We start from the raw sequence: 20,099 nt of genomic DNA, 5'->3' as shown, positions 1-20,099 counted from the left end.
CCCCATCTGACCAAGCACCTCGTATGTGCCAGTCACCGTATCAGATGCTGGGAATACCACGGCAAGCAAAGTAAGCTTATCATCTAGTTGGAAAGGTGGAAATGAATCCAGTAAAGACACAAGGGAGCGATTTCCAGGGGAGCACTCTGAAGAAGCACCCACTGAGAAGTATGTGGTAGTTTCTAAACACAGCCGCAAATTCTGGTATTCCTCCCACGGAGAGGTGAGATCTAGGTTCTCCCCACCCCCGTGTGAATCTGGAGGGCTGTGGCGGCATCAACCATTAGACTGTGGGGTTGAAACAATGCTGTGGACTGTCAACGCTAGGTCGTAAGAGGCCATTCAGTTTCTTGCTTCTTTTTATTCACCAGAATACCTACTCTTGGAGCCCCAAACTGTCCTGTAACAAGTCTGCCTATCCTGAGGCTGCCCTGCTGTGAGGACATCTCAGCCACATCAAGGAACCACGGATAGGAGCTCGGGTCAACAGAGCCAGCGGAGCCCGGCCTTTGTATCATCCCAGTCCAGGCACCAGACATAGCAGTGGCGACACTCCCAGGGGATTCCAGCCCAATGCAGTGGAGATCGTCCCTGCCAAGGCTCCAGACTTCACAGAGGACAGAAAGATCGTCCACACTGTATCTGAATTCCTGAGCCACAGAATCCAGGAGCATGACAGATGGCTGTCGTTTAACACCACGAAGTTTCAAGTTTCGGAGTGCCCTGTCACACAGCAAGAGATGACCAAATCGAGGGCAGTGTACAGAAGAGGTGGCTTTATACTACAAGTTCCCCATGAAAGTAACATCGGGGCAGAGGTCAGAAGGGTGAAAAGGCTTCCAACAAATAGAAGGAAGGGGATGGCAAAAAAGGAAAAATAAAATAAAATAAAAGCAGCTCACAGGCACAGGCCCTGCCGTCAGAGGGAGCATGGCTGGCACAGGAAGAGAGCCAGCAGCTGGCCAGGGCCCAGAGTAAGAGAAGAGGAAAAGGCTGAGGAGAGAGGCAAAGGCCAGATTACTCTCAGGGCTTTGGTCTCTTACTTGACAGCAAAATTTCTCTAAGGGTTTTTCGGTTTGGGGTTTTTTCTAATTGAGGTAAAATTCACATAACATAGAAGTTACTGTTATGGACCAAATTCTGTCCCTGAAAAATTCATATGAAGTCAAAAGCAGTACCTCAAAACGTGACCTCATTTGTAAATAGGGTTGTAACAGATGTATTAGTTATGATAATGAAGGTGGGCCCTAATCCAACAGGACCATGTCCTTATAAAAACGGGAACTCAGGAGACATGTGTCCATAGGAAGAACATCACGGTAAAGAGGACGGCAGAACTGGAGTGATCGGTGTATGATCACCAGCAATTCACCAGAAGCTAGGAGAAGCCTCGAACAGATTCTGTGTCCAGGTCCTCAGAGGGAAACCACTTTGCCCACACATTGATCTCAGACTTGTGGCCTCCAGAACCATGAGTGAGTTTCCCCATTTTACCTCACTGACTTTGTGGGACCTTGTTACAGCAGCCCTCAGGAACTAATACAGTCATCATGTTAAACTGTACAATTCAGTGATTTTTTTTTTTTTTTTTTTTTTAGTATCTTCAAAACAGAGTGTAATGATCACCCTGATCTAATTCTAAAACAAGACTCATAGATCAAATGGAAATCCTGTTCCCTTCTGCCCCCAGTCCTGGCAACCATTAACCTGCTATGAATCAGCCTATGTTGGACATCATATAAATGGAACATACAACATGTGGCCCTTTGTGCCTTGCTTCTTTTACTTTACATAATGTTTTCAAGGTTCATCCCTGTTACAGAATGTATCAGTACTTCACTCCTCTATAGAAGAACAGCCATGTATATACATTGTACTGTATCTATACATCATTTTATTTACCCAGTCACTTGGACATTTTATTTCTATTATGAATATCATTGCTATGGAACATTCCTGGACACATCTGTTTTTGGACTCTCTTGGGCATATACCTAGGAGTGGAACTGCTGGGTCGTATGTAACTCTAGGTATCATATTTTGAGGGTCCTCCAAAGGTCTTCCACAGCGGCTGTACCGTTTCCATTCCCACCAGCAAGGTTTGAGGGATCCCTGCAAAGTTTTAAGCAGGTGGGGCAAATGTAAGAATTGTGCTTTTAAAATAATAGGAACCAGTTTCTGTGAAAGAACAAGAGCTCATCTGGGACTGGTGGGTTTGACGTGTGCTTTAAAACATTCGAGTGGAAACATCGGGCGAGAGAGGCTCTGGCTTGACACTCAGCAGCCACAGGCACCACTCGAGAGAGAGTACCAAGTGCCAAAAAAGAGAAGCTTGGCCTGAAACTTTCAGGAGCTCTCAAAAAATGAACAGTAGGGTAGAGGATATGGAGTCTGCAAAAAGGAGCACCATAGGTAGAATGCAGCAAAATAATCAACTATTTGGGATAGTGATAAGGTAAGAAAGAGGAAGGTGACAGAACCAAGACAAGAGACTTAGCAAATTATAATAAGAAACAGAAATCTGGAAAGGGTCTAAATTCTGACACCTTAACAAAGAAGATAAGTGTCCCTTTACTTCTTTCTATGTTTTCTTTTTTTCTTTTCTGGAAGGGAGACACGGTAGGTAGTTCAGAGCAATACTTTTAGGCTCCTCGGTCTTATCCGTAAGAGGTTAAACTCCTCGACCTTGGTGAATAACTGCTTTTCAGTCTGGACATCAAACCTAACTAACTTAAAATAGACCTCGTGGAGGGAGCTGTGTGGAAAGAATCTGGTTATGTACTTAACAAGTTCCTATTGTTTCATCAAAGCGTCTGAAAGCCAGGGAAGACAGTTGGACACCACTTCAAAGTATCACTAAGAAATCAACAGCGATTAAAGCAAAGGAATAATCATTCCTCTATGCACCCTCCCTGCCGACAAGTAGGTATTTAATTACAGAGGCAAATCAAAAGAGGAGAATCCTAAGAATAAACCTATAATAATATCTTCTGCCCCATTTCAAAATTATAGTTTAGATTATTTTGTTCCTCAAAAGCCATAGTTCCAGAGATTATAAAACTCTCTTTACACATCAATCAAGAGTGTAGCTAATCCTTTCAGGCCTCCACTGCAAGGAATTGAATTTTAACTTTGTAATTATGTGAGCAAAAGACTCAGGGTTAAATCAACACTGCCTTTAATGGAGCACAGAAGGCCAGGCTCACCCAGGCCCAGCCCCCTCCTGGGGTACAGACCCACGTTCTGGTCAGCCTACTCCTTTGGGGACCCACAATTTTAATACAAGATCAGGAAATACAAAATTGAATTACACTGAATTACTTTATTTGAATATCACACACAGTCCCATATTCGCTCTATATTCACATTCTCTGAATGATTTAATTTTGCCAGTTGATGGAAGAAGTGTCCTCCCAGAGTAAGTTTGGAAATTAGATCTTTAAGGTAAGTGTATGTCAGGCAGAAATCCAATTGACTCTAGGACCCTAAAAGATACCTTCTTTTGCTTTATACGAAAACTATGAAATTGGTTCCAGTTACATGACCATATTCAATCCTATTGGAAAAATAAAATCATTTTGAGTATTCACTACAATCAGGCACATATGTTAGTATTTGTGCCTGGTATTTAACAAATGTTATTCCAAAGGCATTGTTATCCCAGTTTTAAGGACAAAGGTCCTGAGGTACAGAAACTCCAAATCTTACCTCTAGTGAGACAGAACTGAAATACAATTCTTTTTCTTTTTCCCCTCAAACTGCAATGCTAGTAGTGCCTCTATCTACCTCATAGTACCTGAAGGCTACTATGCCTTTACACACCTATGGGAATTTTTAGAACATTATCGCTAAGTACAGATGTAACCATTGTGTAACGATGAGAAAGGAAGAAATGAAAGACGGTGATCTCCCAGAGGAAAAAAGCTTCCCTTAATACTTACTTAGTAAGTAACACTTTATTACTAAGTTCTGTAACACATTATCTGATTTACCTTAGTTTTTTGTTGTTGTGGAGGTATTATATTTTTAGATATAGGGAGTAATAAAACAGCAAATGTTCTCAGATGCTACTTCCCACAGTACATAAGAAAAAGTTCTCTTGAAGCCCCTGGTTCAAAGAATCAGTCTGATCACAGCACTTGGAGAGACTCTAAGAGCAGTAACTAATGCTAATTAGTACTTAATGGGGTAGAGACACAAACATTAGCTTATTCATTAATTCTCACCACATGTTCCTGAAGCAAGTATGAGCATCCCTCTTTTATGGAGGAGAAGTTGGGGGAACCTAACGTTATATCATTGATGGCAACCGACTTCCAAAAAGCAATGGTCATAAATAAAAAAAGACAAATACCATATACTTAAGACTTTAAACTCTTTGTATAAACAGAGGCACAAATGGGCATATTTCTAGACATGACCAATAATTATACTCATCCCAGAACAACAACCATGGAAGATGTATATTAATCCAGAAAGCAAATTATGGTTTGAAAGCACTGAAATGTAACAGTAATAATAAAAATAGGAGAGGGAGGGGAGAAAAGGTCAGTAACTGCTGAATCCTTACAATATGCCAGACCCCATTCTAAATACCTTGTGGTCATTAATCCTCAACCCTCACAATGGGCTTGTGAAGTGGGTACTAGGACTTCCCTATGAGTTACACTGATAGTTCAGAGCAGGATTTGAAACTAGTGAGGCTCCAAAGTCCATGCTCTTGTCCACCACATCACACTTAAGGCACAACTCATCGTCACCTTCAACCCAACATTACCCATGCAAGACTGAACTTAATTCACCAAGGAGAAGAGGCAAGTCCCTTTTTTTTTTTTTAATTTTTATTTATTTACTTGATAGAGAAAGATCACAAGTAGGCAGAGAGGCAGGCAGAGAGAGAGGGGGAAGCAGGCTCCCTGCTAAGCAGAGATCCCGATGTGGGGCTTGATCCCAGGACCCTGAGATCATGACCTGAGCAGAGGCTTAAACCACTGAGCCACCCAGGCGCCCCAGAAGAGGCAAGTCCCTTAATGCTTCGCACTTAGCCCTGTTTCCAGGACTCCTTCTGACATATGTCCCATGCGCCTCTGGTACAATATAATGTTAAGCTTGATCTAGTCCATTCCAGCTCTAAAATACCCATCTGTATCTAAAATACTCATTCAGATCTTTAATGGCTTCATCCAACCTACTCCTTGAAGCCAATTTCCTCTTGAATGCACTTAATAGCTTCATTGAGAATGAATCCTATTAGTACCATTTATTCATTCCTTCTGAAACCACGTGTTTAGAGGCAGGAAAATAGCATGTCAGTATTATGTTTATTTTACAAAATACAGTTCTCTTTAAAAAAACTGTTCTTCCCTAGCGAGATCTCTAGGCATTAAATCAGTTAGTTATAAGAGAAAATTTATACTACCACATAATTTTTGGAAGTTGAAATAATATGTTTATAAGAAATAAAGCAAGAAGAGTAGAAAACACTTCATGTCTAAGTATTTCTAAAGGGCTTTCCATAAACCAATTATTCACTCATTCCAAACTCACTTGTTATTGTATCAACCTGTGCTTCAAGGACAAACCCACCCCCCCCAACCTGCCCCTTGACCACCCCCTGTTCCCCAGCAGGTACCTGTGAACAATACAGGTGAGACCCAGTGAATTCGAGTTGCCAAGTAAAAAAGTCTGCATCACTTGGCAACGGCCCACATAAGTCTGATGTATCCTGAAGTTTGAGAACCACTAACTTACTTCCACGTACCACCATACGGAACAAACAACTATGCAAAGGGCTTATTCCATTCCCTGAACCTGTCTACCTGCGTCTAGCCTTCTTCCTATCCCCATCCCTAAATAACAGGGGGTTCCTTTCTCAAGCCTAAGTCAGCACATGTCAAGTCTCTGCTCAAAGGTCTCTCAAGTCTTCTCATGACCCTCGTGGCCCCAAACCCTGATGGAGCCCCTGCTTCACCTTTCCTACCACTCTCTTGGCCCCAACCACCATGCTGCCTCCCCCCACACCCAGCCTGTCTGAGGCAGGACCTATGCACCCTCGAGGCTCCATCCACTCGGATGGCCCTCCTACGAATAGCAGCATGGCCTTTACCTCCCTTTCTTGGGAGTCTTGTTCCAGAATCCCCCTCATGGGAAGCCTTCCTTGGCCACCCTCCCCAGAACCACCAAACCTGCCCCACTCCCTCCTGCCTGATTCTGTCATCTTTAGCACCCATCACAACCTGACCTACTTGCTAGGTTGTTTATTTACCTTGTTAGTGGTCTATTACCCTCACTAAAATATAAGCTGCATGAAAGCAGGGATTTTTTTAAATCTGTTTTGTTCTTAAAGGTATCCCACTTAACATACAGAAGCCAAACCATACTTACTAACTGAAGATCATAAATGTTCAAACGAAGGGATGAATGGAATGTTGTAAAAATCTAAAGGAGAGGGCCACCAAGTCCTCTAAGCACACCGCACCTCCCCTCACAGAGAGAAACACAAGCTGGGGTTTTCAGGAGACATACACAACACCCTCTAAGAAAGGGAAGGATATTCTCTGTAACTGGCCTGTGAAACGCCAGCATCATGAAAGTCAAGAATGAGCGGCTCTTCCAGATTGAAGGAGGCTAGAAAGATGTGAAGGACATAACTGGGATAACTAGAGCAACTCGCAGGGAGTCCTCAGTGAAGGGATACAGTTCTTTTCCGGTCTTCTTACAACTTTCTGCAAGTTTGAAATTGTTTCAAAAGAAGAAGAAAGGGACGCCTGGGTGGCTCAGTTGGTTAAGCAGCTGCCTTCGGCTCAGGTCATGATCCCAGCGTCCTGGGATCGAGTCCCACATCGGGCTCCTTGCTTGGCGGGTAGCCTGCTTCTCCCTCTGCCTCTGCCTTCCACTCTGTCTGCCTGTGCTCACTCTCACTCTCTCTCTGACAAATAAATAAATAAAATCTTTAAAAAAAAAAAAGAAGAAGAAGAAGAAGAAAAAAAAAGAGGGCTCAGAAAACCCAAAGAAATGGAATTATAGGAGTAAATGTAACGCATTAAATAATCTGTAAACGAAAATGCAACGGATACAGTAAGGAGGATAAGGGCTATTTCTCCCAAATATTTCTATCCCCATTGCTTCCCCTCTCCTCCAAGAAAAACTTTGGGCCTATATCATCTTGGCTTAGAGTCAGCCCAAATATGGTCATTTTTCTTTAAGTGTCACACAAATAAACCCCCGGATTACAGTGGAAACACAGCATGTGGCAAGACATTTGTCTGTATCAACTCTGTAGCAAATGACATCTCTTCTCTCCCTACAGAGTAGAAGCTTGAGCCCCATGAACTGCTGTAACTCAAAGCATACTTTTTACATAAAAATAATGATAGCGTTGGAAATAGAAAAAGTAAATCTTTGGACCGGATTGCTGTTGTGAGCCAAAGAGAAGGACTGAATATAAAACAAGGCCAGGAAAAAAAAGAAAAAAGAAAAACCAACCAGCAGCAGCACTAGGTTATAAAGAAACAGATTGACATAGATTTTTTGGAAACTGGAAGATACAGGCAACATGCCTAGAATTCAAATACCAGTATTAGGGACCAAACACTCTTCCAAGCTTCTACAGCTCCCCTGACGGGTCAAATCTCATCACAACAAACATCACAACCGTAAGGACCAGAGTCACCCGCAGCGTGCCTAGCTCATGAACTCTTTAACTCCGCCAATATACAGTATCTAACCGCATTCCCCACTTTAAACACAGAAGTACAAACACACAAAACAAATACACTGAGTGATTACTGGCTCTACAAAGGAGCTGCATCCGAACGCCCTTGATATTCCATAGTAAGGTACAAGGCTAGTTTTACAATACAGTAAAGAAACAAAATGAGCTTATGGACCACTTTTTCAGGGATATGTCTGCGTGCCGTACAACTAGACACGTGAAAGCAGGAATTTATTTAATGCCACAGCAGGGGAGTCCAAGGATGGATACAGAGCTCCTTCCAAGGCCCCTACTGTCCTTTGTACGTGGGGCCCACCATGCTCTCCGATACGGGTTCCACGTGAATCTTCTTCTTAAGTAGTGAAGTTGGGAAATTTTTCACTGGAAGAATGCGCCGTGCCAACTGAAAAATGGCTAGATCTGGCCACACAGGCCGCATATTCTCTGGTCAGTCATCAGCTGGAGGCAGCTCCCCATAAACAGGGCAGACACATGTTTGACCCCTACCTCACTCCCTATCACTCCCCACCACATTCCACCTCCAACCCTCAACGGCTTGCTTTCTGCCTGGGCCCTCAAAGCACAAGTATCTGGAGCCCCAGCTTTGAAAGATCAACAGCAACAACAGGACAGCCAACTTGCTAGGACACCAAAACTGAGCTCTAGGTTACACATTCCGCTCTAAGAAGACTTCGGAGAAAAAGCACATTATTATGTATAAACCACATTCACATTTTTCCAAAGGCATTCTCACTGGCATCACTGGCGAAGTGACAAAGTTTATCTCTCTCTTTTTTTAACTATTTATTTATTTATTTAACAGGGTTGGGGGGAGGGAGAAAGCAAGCACAAGCAAGGGGGATGACAAGCCGGGGTGAAACAGGCTCCCAGCTCAATAAGGAGCCTGATGTGGGGCTCGATCCCAGAACCTGGGATCATGACCTGAGCTGAAGGCAGCCACTTAACCAGCTGAGCCACCCAGGTGCCCCAAAGTTTATCATTTTTAACTGAAACCACTTTCCTTTGGAAACAGGAATGCTTTTGAAGTCTCTTAGTTTATTAAAAACGTGATATTGGGGATTGGGAGGGAGACAAACCATAAGTGACTCTTAATCTCCCAAAACAAACTGAGAGTTGCTGAGGGGAGGGGGGTTGGGAGAAGGGGGATGGGGTTATGGACATTGGGGAGGGTATGTGCTTTGGTGAGTGCTGTGAAGTGTGTAAACCTGGCGATTCACAGACCTGTACCCCTGGGGATAAAAGTATATTATATGTTTATAAAAAATTAAAAATTAAAAATTTTTTTAAAAATTTAAAATTAAAAAAAAGAAAAGATAAAAAAATAGACAAAACCTTTTTAAAAATCTTTAAAAAAAAAAAAGTGATATTGTTTTGGAAGCCCCCGTAAATGAGTTCAACACTGATTGTAGTTATGTATATTTTTTCCACAATTTCAAATAACAGAAAAAGTTAGTCATAAACATAAACAATCTATAACAGAAACAATAAATGTGATTACCCTAAACTGTCAAAAAGAGTGACTACTTTCTGAACTTCCCCATTTTCCAGGTATACACCATATGTAATCAGAGCATCTTCAGTCCCCGAGGAACTATTTGGGGGACACGCCCATGGGCAGTCACGTGCTTCTCTGTGCCTCAATGTCCTCCTCAAACGGGTGAAGAAGGGCAGTGCAGACACCCCGTGTGGTCACTGGGAGGATTAACGAAATTCATACATGCACACAGCACTTAACACAGTGCCTCCCATGTAAGTGTTTCTTTTTAATTTTTACGTGGCAGGCAGTACTGCTGAGCCTTGCATTACTTGAGACACCGACCTAAACCGCAGGTAAGTTATGTTTCCCTGTCAGAAACATCCCCGTCTCTCCCCTGGTTTCAAGTGAAATGCTGTCTATCTTTACAGTTTTCCACTCAAAGCACATTCCATTACTATCGATGTAAGTTGCTGCCAAATCTCAAAAGTCATTCATAAAAGTGGTGATTTCTCTGACGGTTTATGGTCAACCACTCTAAGAAGTACTTAATAGAAAAGCATTAGCTCTAAGCCAGTATCCGAGAGACAGAGATTTATCAAAAACAATTACAGAGTTTAAAAGAATAAATCCCCAGTGCAGTAAGAATGCAGTATTCAAAAATAAACTCTGTACAGGGAAAGAGGACTCTTCCCACTGGTGGAGCCTGAATGAATGAATGAAGGACATAAATGAATGAACACCAAGTTGAGGATCTGCTGCTGACCAGACCTGCGCTTTCTTAAAAAGGAAACCACGAAACAAGTAAAGCAAAACCGTGTTTACACCTGAGTCATAGCTGAACTGTCTTGTCACACTTACGGAGCAGATAATAACATAAAAATCCTCCAATGTGTGGGTGGCTCAGTTGGTCACGTTTCCACCCTTGGCTCAGGTCATGATCTCTCAGTCCTGGGATCCAGGCCTGCCTCAGGGTTCCCAGCTGGGGGGCGGGGGGGGGGCGCCTTCTTCTACCTCTGCTCATGCTCACACACCTGTGCGCTCTCACACGTGCTTGCTCTCTCTCAACAATAAAAATATTTAAAATAAAATTAAAGGGGTTCCTGGGTGGCTCTGTCATTAAGCATCTGCCCTCCGCTCAGGTCATGATCCTGGTATCCTAGGACAGAGCCCCACGTCAGGCTCCCTGCTCAGCAGGAAGCCTGCTTCTCCCTCTCCCTCTGTGTTCCCTCTCTCACTATCTCTATCTCTGACAAATAAATAAATATTTTTTTCAATTAAATTAAATTAATAAATAAATACAAGTCTTCCACTAGCCCTCCCTAAATGCTTGCTGTATGTACCAATCATCACTGTGCTTATGTGGATGCAGCAGGAGTCGTCCCCACCCTTGCTGAGTTTTAAATCTAGACCCAGAACAAAACAGTTCAGCTAAATCGTAACCTGTGAATATCAACCATGGGAGTTCAAAGAGAGCTGCACCCAGGGTAGGCTGTAAGCACCCTCAGAGTGAAGGGGAACAGAAGACAAAGGAGGGGGACCCCGGAGAACTAGCACAGTAGCTATGACTGCACAGGGCTAGAGAGAGGAATGCGTAATACAGGCTCAGTTCTGCAACCTAGCAAGTTGGTTTTCTTCCCCTTTTTGGGATAAAAAAAATACAGCAAGTGTTTTCTGCTCAGCCAATCCCTGAACCTCCTTCAAAACACACAGCAGCATCACCTCCTGGGGAACATTCCCTGACCACTCCAGCCTCGGGCTTACACACCACTTCCCTTCAGCATATTTCTGTCTAAGTCTTTCCTCCCCTGGGCTGAGAACTCCTGGAATCCAAGAATCATCTGACGCCATCCTGTACTACAGTTCCAGGCCCGCGTGCTCACTCAACATCCCTGGACTGAATGAGTAAAGGGACGACCTGGCAGCCAGGGGAAGAACTCTATGAACACAGCCCAGGATGGAAGGCCACGCGCCAGCGGGAAAAGGCACGGCCAGGCTTCCCTTGGCTCGGGTGCTGCCCGGCGGGAGGGACAGCCTCTGTCCTCAAGGAACCTGGAGTCCATTTACGTCACAGAAGGTATCCTGAGAAAGCATTTGAAGTGTTCTACCAAAAGCAGTCGTTGATTACTGGGAACTGGAAGACGTCCTCCCTTTAAGATAAGGGACGGGTGCTTTCTCTAAAGGCCCTAGAGGGCTAAGGATTTCCGACCAGGTACCACTGACACTAGACACTCGGCACGTGAGCTGCACCGGAGTTCACCGGGTCACCCAGAGGAAGAGAATGAACTTACTCCTAAAATCCCAAACGCTCCCTCTTGCTCGCTGGCTGAGAAACCGCCATCTGGACAGCTTAGCAGATGAAAGGCATTATCACGGTTCTGCTGGAATATTTCTGGTAGGCAGAGAACACAAGATGCCAGAACTTGGGGTGGGGTGGGGGGAATCACATAACTGTGATTACCTCATTTCACCTTTCTCATGAGCCAATCTGAATGCCGCCTCTCATAGACACAAACTATTAGTGCAACCTCACAAACGCCTTGCTGCATCCCGGGACTGGCAAAAATCTGCACGAGGCCCGCACAGCTCCCACATTCTACTGCTCTGGCCTAAGCAGACTTGGCAAGCAACGTGAGCACCCCTTTCACATAACCTTCAAACCAAAGCTGGCAGGAAAGCCGGGCAGGCAGCGCTGACTCTCCCAGTGCCAGTCACCAGCCTCCTCCGGAACATCCCAGACTCGTGCGGCTTCCCCGGGCATGGGTCCTCCCACACTCGGGCCCGTGCGCCCAGCTATGGGAAACCACAGCGCCCGCACTCAGCAAACGCACACCTGTCACTCACGTCTAGGTGTTTGTTGTTGGCTTTGTTTTCGGGCCGTCTCTCAGGACCACCAGGGCCTCCACGGTGTCCCTCTGCTTCCCCACCGCGTGGGGCCCACGTGAAGGAATCCACAGCTTCAAGGCTCTGTGCAACCGCGGTGTGGAAGTCAGGCTTAGGAGGGGCTTTCCCGGGTGTAGTTTTGAGACCTCAGGCTATGCCATCTGATAAAAATCATCTTCAGCCTAGTGTTGCAAAAAGCGCTTTCCCCCTGAAGGGGCCACCAGTTTGAAAGTGCCTTGCAAAGCGTTATTTGTGTTCCGTTCTTCACAGCCTTCCCCGAGGCAGGTGCATGTAGGCGCCAAGTCAGAGAAGAGCAAACGGAGTCTCCGGGGGCCTGAGCTGTAACAGGCCTTCCAAAGCAGGGCCTCAGCATGCCTTTTCGATTTTTTGTAACTCAAAACATCACTTGGTACTGTCCAAGTCACTTCCTGGAGGGACTATAGATGGGCAGGGAAACCGCAGCCCAGATTACCTCTGCGCTCTCACCAGCTCCCTCACAGACACAATGCCAATGGAGACCAGCTCGTGCTAGAACGAGGACAGCAAGGACCGTGTCTGCTGGCCCAACAGGGTGAAAATACCCTCAACACCTTCCAATTAAAAGTCTGTCAACCTCTGACTGGAAGAAGTACCTACCCGTGGCCACCTGCGTTTATTTTTGGTTTCTTTAACAACCTTTAAAGCCTCCCACCAGCATATTCTAAAATCCCAGGGGCCCAAGGGAATGTTCTTAAACTCTTCAAAATGTTAAAAAAAGAAAAAAAAAAAAAAAAGAACCTCTATATATGCTGCCGGAGTTTCAAGAGTATCAATTCTCTTCAGCTGGATAAGACTTAATCAATGACCCCTTCCCACCCTACACCAGGAGCCTGAAAACTGAACCACCTACCTGAGTGATTCACCATCCTCTGGTTTTAAAAAGGATCACTGTGTACACTATTATCCAAAATGAGTAATTTTCCAAGTGAAAGGGGACCCTATTAGTCAGTCAGGACACAGAGACTGCCAGCATAAACCAAAACTATTGTGGAAAACCGAGCCCTGTCGAGCACACTAAACGCCCTGCCCCCAGGGGCTGAAGCTATCATCAAGGTCACAGTCAGTGCAGAGCCACAGCCCTCTGGAAGCTGACTGATGAGCGCACAATACAGACAATCAAATAATCACCCAAATAAACAACAATGACCTAACCTAATGATGACAGGTAGTCAGAAGTAGTCCTGGGTGGTAGGACAGAAAATTCCAATGCTTAACCAGATTTGGGGTACGGGTAACCCCATGTGCTCTGGGATTAACATATGTAAAGGGTCTGAAGCAGGAAGCGTTCCAGGGAGAAAATAAAGACCAGAGGGATGGAGTGGAAGAAGAGGCCGAAAAGTAGGGGATACGGCTGCAAGGTGGGGGGGCACTGGAGGAAGAGGAGACAATGCAGAGGGTATTAGACTAGAGCAAGGACAGCAGGAAGCCATGGAGGGCACTCACAGCATGAGAGTGTCGTGATCAGACAGACATGAGACAAGACCTCTCTGGCTCAGGGTAGAGCACCAACAGGGAAGAAGGCAGGAGGCAGAGACAGCAGGCAGCCAATGCAGTCAGAAGGATGAAGGCTCGGGCCAGGGCAACGGTTGTGCAGACAAATGAGAGCAGATGCAAAAGAGTGAGAGGTTCACATCCAAAGACCCTGGTGATGGGTCAGAAGCTGCCAAAATTCTGGTTATGTTCGCTAAACATAAGACAGCAAAGCCAGTTCCTTATACAACCCTAAATTGCCCTAAGCTTGCCTAGTAATCCTATTCAGACAGCCTCAAAAATCCCTCGCAATGTGATGTTAAAATGCAATGCAAGTGCTCAAACTGCCTTGCCACAGTTTTCCCTCACCCACAAATCAATGAATCCTTCAACAACCTAAACAAGGCAGACTGACCTAAACAACTCAATATTCTCTCCATGTTTGTCATGACCTCTTCAGGTGTATCACCCAATAATACAACTGAAGATGAAGTCATTAGAGTTCTGAGTGATTAATCAAGTTTGCCTTTCATCCATAGAGATGGTATTCAAATCTCAAATCCTTTCTAGGATTAAAAATCTATAAAATCACATCAGATCCCACTTCTTCACTTTGATGAGCAGAATTTAAGAAGATTATTGGTAGGGGTGCCTGGTTGGTTCAGTTGGGTGTCCGACTCTTGATTTCAGCTCAGGTCATGATTTCAGGGTCCTGAGATGGAGCCCTGCCTCAGGCTCCATGCTGAGCTTGGAGTCTGCTGGAGTCTTCCTGACCCTTGGCCCCTTCCCACCCCCTCATATACTCTCTCTCTCTCACACACTCTCACACACACACACACACACACACACACACACAAAGAGATTATCTCGAGATTATTAATCGTCACCCTTTGAGATAATCTGATCAATAAGTTGAAAGGCATCAGTTGAATTACAATGGCTATGCCACCCTATGCCACTATCCCTAAGGACTGCATTTTCATGAAATATATCACACATATGAAATACAACAGTGTCCAGCCTTTTCCATGTCAAGCCAAGAATTCCTGTGCACTTAAGTAAAAATGCTCCATCACAGTAAAAATTACTAACAACTTCTGTTTGTATCCAACCCTCCCGTTTACAAGGTTTTGAGTTTTTTCAGTGACCCTGATAGCACACACAGGCAAATACTACTCAAGCATCAAGATTTGTCATAAAAGCTCAAGTAAGTAGTAGGTGGGGAGTGACAAATCCCCTCCACTGTGCTATCTCTAAAGAGACAGGTACTAGGGCGCCTGGGTGATTAGCCAGTTAAGCCTCTGCCTTTGGTTCAGGTCATGATCCTGGAGTGGTAGGATCCAGTCTGGCATCAGGCTCCCTACTCAGCAGGGAGTCTGCTTCTCCCCCTCCCTCTGCTGCTTGCTTGCTCTCAAATAAATAAATCTTTAAAATAAACAAACAAATATAAATAAAGAGATAGATACAAAGGACCTTTTGTCTGTCCTACATAAGGCAAAAAGGAAAACTGGAGCCAAAGACTGGATTATAGTGTTATCAAGTTTCACTACCTAAGAATGCCATGACCCCAGATTTTCTAGAAGTTTCCATTTCAAATATTCAAATACTATCAACTGACATGCATATATATGTACTTTTTCCTTTGAATAACTTAATTCTTTGAGATAAAACCAATTCACTAAATGTGGTATAAAGCGTATGCTAAAGAGTTTGACATAAAGAAGTCCACAAGTGGGGGGAAAAAAATCCTTTATTAGATGCTGTACCCAATTTTCAAAAATATATAGTTACCATCCCCTGACCTTATGGGACCATACCCCAACTCACTCAGAAAGTGGTCCCAGAAAATATCCAGGAAACACAAAGGAAGAATGTGTGGCTCTGGGAGGAAAGAGGATCCTGGAGAGCAAAATGGCGTCAAAGATAGCGCTCTTCAGAGGAAGTCCCCAAACAGAGGTGGAGAGAATTAAAAGATAAAAGAGATTATAAACCCTAGCTGGAGCGGGTGAGAGAAGAGACAAAAGAACACAAAAAAAGGTGTCCATTCTTTGGAAAGCCCTCTAGGTCTGAACTAAAACAGAGCCCAGAAGTCCGGAGATAAGCTGCTTAGGACTTCCTCCACAGCCGGGCTTGCTAACCCTTCAGAGGAGAGGTGCAAGAGAATAATAGGGCACAGGCAGAGAGAAAGCCAAGTATAGAAGTAAGCATTTTCCATCACCCCAAACTGCCGCTGCCAGACACCCCCACACACATTTCTTTCTACATCTTTCCACATCAGAGAAGGCACAGGGCGGGGAGGATTGGTTCCCATTTGGCTAGTGGTTTACAGTTAACTAAGTACGCTCACATTTTCTTATTTAGTCATTCATGCATTCAAAACAATTTATGGAATGCCTTCTGGGCGCCAGGCTCTGTCAAGACCTGGGATGAAACCCCATTATTCAGGCCCTGCCTCACAAGGCCCTCCCAAACCAGCGGGAAATGGCCCCCCAATTGAATCAGCACCAGAGAAGCCCACAGGGTCAAGCACCCGACGGAGCTGCGATGCCGACACCATCATCCCTGCCTGAGGGGAGTTCCTGACGACTGCCCATCTTCTCTCTGTTGCTTAAGATGGTTCAACGGTAGAGCAGTCCATTGGATCTGACAGCTGGTAGAACTCAACAATTTAATAGCCAGCTTGTATTTTAACCATTTAAACCCACCTTTGACTTACCCTTTAGAAAACAATTTGCTGTGAATCAAAGACCATCAGGTGAAAAACAGGGTGGTTTTTTGTTGTTGTTGTTGTTTTTTAAAGATTTTATTTATTTATTTGACAGAGAGAAATCACAAGTAGACGGAGAGGCAGGCAGAGAGAGAGAGAGGAGGAAGCAGGCTCCCTGCTGAGCAGAGAGCCCGATGCGGGACTCGATCCCAGGACCCTGAGATCATGACCTGAGCCGAAGGCAGTGGCCCAACCCACTGAGCCACCCAGACACCCCGAAAAACAGGGTATTAAAAGGGGGGAAAGAGAAAACAAAACAAAACAGATTGCCCAGAGCTACTTAAACTGAAAAAGCCTGAGAGCCAAGCCCATACTCAGTAGCTAAGAGCTCTCTACAGCACCCCTCTATAGACACCATCCAACTGGCCTGAAAACAAGAGATTTAAACACCTTCTTTTCAGTATTATCATAGATTTTGGTGTATTTCTGATGATTGTTTTAAATATTTCCAAAGATCTATGCAGAATATATGCTAAAGGATTAAACAGCTAAATGGGGTACACCCGGATACTAGGGTGGGGGCAGAGGAAGTTTGAGTTTCCAAAACCTGTAATTCTAGCACCAACTTTTTTTTTTTTTTTTTTAAGATTTATTATTTGAGCTTGAGCAAGAGGAGCAAAGAGAGAGAGAATCTCAAGGAGACGCCCTGCTGAGCTCAGAGCCCTCACTGGACTCAATTCCACAACCCCGAGATCATGACCTGAGTCAAAATCAAGAGTGGGACCTTAACCAACTGAGCCACCCAGGTACCTCTGGTACCAACTCTTATAAAAGGAACAATTACAGCAGCACTAGAAGCAGCTAATCAGGCCCTGAGCTAAGTGCTTTACACTCAGAACCTCTTTATTCTCTAAAACTCCCTGTGCTAGATGCTACACCTTGGAAGATGGACAGAAATGGCAGAAAGGTCATTTAGAGTAGCGATAAGTACAAAGTTACAATGAGGAAAGGAGCCCCGGATCCACTCGTCCCCAAGACCTGATTCTCACAGGGGATGGGAGCAGGGGGACCCCTGTACACCCAGCATACCACGTCACTAAATAATTCCTAATGACTGTGAGGCAGATCTACCCCTCTGCTCCACGCAGGTATGGCTGGAGAACAAAATATGAATGTGGGAGGGGAGACCTACACAAGGTCCCTATCATGGAGCTGGGCTTTGATCCTAATTAAGAGCCAATTAAGTATTTAAACCAGGGCAGTGTGACACAATCAGATCTACCACTTGAGAAATCTCCCGGCAGTAGAATGTGGGGGGTGGGGAGCAGTGTTGGGGAAGGAAAGGGGGCTGCAACACTGTGCATGGGAAACAGTAAGGACCTGGACCAAGGCAGGGCAGCTGGTGGCAAGAAGTGGCAGAGCAAACAGGCATACTCGATTAAGTTAGGACTTGCAGTAAAGGGCAGGGTCCACAATTTTCACCTCCCTAGAAGCTAAGAAACGAGCCTACCACAGTTTCCTGGGTGCTGGCAGGAGACCTGAAACTCCTGGGTCAGAGACAAAGGATGGTTTATTACTCAAAGCAGGAGCCACAACCACAGCATCTGCAATTCCCACAGGACAACATAAAGGTGGCTCCCACAGTGAACGGGGCAAGAGAGGGCCCCTGGACTTAGGGAACCCAGGTGTTGTTTTGTTTTGTTTTTTTGTTTTTTTGCCCCTGTGGGCATTTCCAACACTTTTCACTATACAAACATCCTTAAAAAGATAACCCAGAACAAAGGCAGTCAGTGTCTCAGCTCATGAGATGTGCACAAGAAATGTGGGACCTCTACCGAGAGCTGTTTCTCAACATACTCACCTTACTGAGGAGGAAACAAGGTCTCAAAAAGCTTAAAAGGAGTCAGGGCAACAAAGCTAGAGAATAATCGAGGCGGGATTCAAATCCTTACCTGAGGATGCCAGGTCCCAACGCCTTCCATGATTTAAAATCCCTTTATAGAAAACATAGTGACCTCTGCTAGGGGAGAGGCTTGTGGGAGGGGCAGGTACATCCTGTAGTCTTTCCTGGAGGTTGCCAGCTCACCTGCGCAGGGACTAAGGAGCACATCTGGGGTTGGTACCTCTACCTAGCTAGAAGGATGTGAGACATTCTCCTTGTGCCACAGGTCCCCAAGCTCGAGCGGCAGAACAGAACCAGGCTGTTGAAGAAGGCAACAGCCGTGTACCTTTATGCACTGGAGAGAGTTCCACTCCCAAGTCTTTCTTATGAAACTGCATCTAAACAGTGAAAAGTCTGTGTTAATACTTGGTTTTTATTCCCTAAAATTACTTGCAGAAGTGTGCAATAAAATAATCTTCCATACAAAAAAGGATCTCTATTAATCTGTGTGTTTAAACTAGCAAACACTGTGTGTCTGTGTGTGTCTGTGTGTTTATAAACATGTCATTTAAAGAAAGTAAAGTAACTCTATTAACAAACCAAAAAAAGTTGTTGGCGGCCTCTTCACTGTGATAACAAATACCTTTGTATCTTGAATCCAGTGTAAGTGCAGACGATCACTTCACAAACAAGGTTAATTACTTTGAACATGAGTAATCAAGCTTACTCAACTTATTAACATAAGCAAACACATGGTTTCCTTGGTTTCAAGGGTCCAGTTACAGAAGTTCAGCAACCGCAGCTGTTTTGGTCTCCCTGGGGCCAGTGAACCTAGTTGAAGAGATGACCCTGGTCTGAGGTTTTTTTAGCTCTGTCAGCAAGATCCCAAGGCACCTGAGCAGTCCTTGTCAGACTGAGGAACCCCTTCCTTGGCAGGGAGCTCCCAATCCCCCATGAGAAACCCCTATCCCCCCTCTACCAACATCATCACCACCAGCTTCTTCAAGGTCTGTAAGGCACAGTTGGTACTTATCACACTGAGTAGAAATGTCTGAAGCCGTTCAACTTAAAAGGATCACCCACTCTATATGTCACAAGTTAAACCTTTAGACAACTACCCGATGCACATAAAACTCTACATCACACAGCTCTAGGGAACAACACACACATCCCAAGGAGTTGTGCAGTCCACAACCTGTGTAGCTATACACGGCAGTCCTCAGGGAAGGTGGAGGTGGGGGGGAGGGGGGAATTCCAACAGATACTTCCCCATTAAATCCACTTCCTGATCCATGCACTTTCTACTTAATACATGAATCCTTGGATTTTGGCAGTCATCATGGATCTCACTTTGATGGCTGCAGACAGTTAATACTTTTCACATATCATTAAATGAATGAAAATACTTAGGATCTGGTTGATTAAATGCCAGTAAGATTCACACTGGAAACAACAGGAGTGGGGTTTCAGTATCTTATCTCCTCTTTGAGCCTTGAGAGTCCTTTCTCCATGCAGAATCTTAATATCAGGCCTAATTAGCAAACAGACATACTATTCTTTCCATGGGGTAAACAGCAAACCAATATTGCAGGTAACAAGTAAATACATTTTTACAGATATTTTACGTAGGGAAAAAAAAAACATTGTTCTGAACAAATAGTCATTACTTGCCTTTCATCAGCTGCATGACTGCTAATTATAAACACTCTAAACTGTCTAAACCAGCGTAGAGCTGATCTCAGGGTTACTTTCCAATAGGCTGGTTAACTGCTTGAAAAACAATTCATTCGGCAAATATCACAAGCAAACAGAAATTTTCTTCCCCAGTCCAATTCAGAAGAGGCAGGATGTTTCTGAAATGGGCTCTGCCTGAGCCTTCTTCACTCTGGCCTGTGGCCTTGACCTGGAC

At 44.6% G+C, this 20,099-nt stretch overlaps 1 protein-coding gene across 1 annotated transcript in view; it reads right to left on the bottom strand.

Moving 5' to 3' along the window:
- TSPAN5 (tetraspanin 5) overlaps positions 1-20,099 on the bottom strand; it is a 176,183-nt gene that overhangs the window by 135,228 nt on the left and 20,856 nt on the right. The window lies entirely within an intron of this gene.

Source organism: Neovison vison, chromosome 11 (genome assembly GCF_020171115.1).
Source record: "Neovison vison isolate M4711 chromosome 11, ASM_NN_V1, whole genome shotgun sequence".
Taxonomy (NCBI): domain Eukaryota; kingdom Metazoa; phylum Chordata; class Mammalia; order Carnivora; family Mustelidae; genus Neogale; species Neogale vison.
This window is presented reverse-complemented; position numbering and strand designations above follow the sequence as displayed.